We start from the raw sequence: 1,051 nt of genomic DNA, 5'->3' as shown, positions 1-1,051 counted from the left end.
ACACACACACACACACACACACACCATTGTTCCTTTAAAGGACGCATATATTAGAAAAATTGACTCTGAGGTTTTAAAATTCTATTTTGTAATTTCGAAAATATTGGTCACTGTTGTGCAAGTGGCAAACCTATATCATCATCAGGTTACCGGTATCAAATTGTTGATTTGACATCAACCCGAAAAGACCTCAGTCTAAGCCATTAAGTCATTTGGGGCGTGATCAATATGAGGAGATATCATTTGCAACTTGTCTAAGAAGCACTGGAGGTTGATATTTCCCCCCCACAAGATATAAAGACAAGACTCAGAGGAGCGAGCAATTTTCAGAATTTCAAATAACGCTTATATACTTCTTACCCCTTCTCATTTGATAACACATTTCACCTATATACTAGTGCTTTTCAAACAATTGCACAAGCACGCCCCAAGGCCACTCCAAGAGTGTGATTTCTCGTTTCACTCAAACAATCAAGCAAACTAGAAACGGCATGGGCTACCGCTCAGCAACTTAGTTCGAGAAACCTGTATCCCACAATTTGAAAAAAAAACAACCCCTAAACAAAACAAAAACAAACAAACTTTTAAATAACTAAACGAATCGGCAGTTGTCTCCTAATCTCATGCCTATTCCTTGTTTTGAAGACCGCTTATAAGGAATATCGTAGGCTTATAAAAACCTGTTGTCGCCTTAAGAAATGCGGGAACTTTATCAGTTCTGTGTTCCCTAAAAACATTTTTTTGGTGACAAACTGCTTTTTAGAATGTCCCTTCGCTGCAGCTCCTTAAGCCAGCTCACACCTACCGCAAGCACGCAGATAACAAATATCCTCAAGGGCCTGCAGAATGCCATGTCCATTTTCGTGGGGGCGAAAATCAGCAGTTGAACACGAACAGTCCACAGAAGCACACGTGTAGCAGTGGTCAGAGCGCTTTACAACGGCCGTCCACTTCAGCCTCCTCTAGCTCTAATATAATATAAGAAAGCTCCGTGTTTTCAGCGTCTATTTTGTAGTTTGAGACATGGGCTGCAGAGTGGTGGAATGATGTT

The sequence above is a fragment of the Aplysia californica genome, unplaced genomic scaffold (genome assembly GCF_000002075.1).
Source record: "Aplysia californica isolate F4 #8 unplaced genomic scaffold, AplCal3.0 scaffold00013, whole genome shotgun sequence".
Taxonomy (NCBI): domain Eukaryota; kingdom Metazoa; phylum Mollusca; class Gastropoda; order Aplysiida; family Aplysiidae; genus Aplysia; species Aplysia californica.
The sequence above is the reverse complement of the archived record's forward strand: the minus strand, read 5'-3'. Positions refer to the sequence as shown.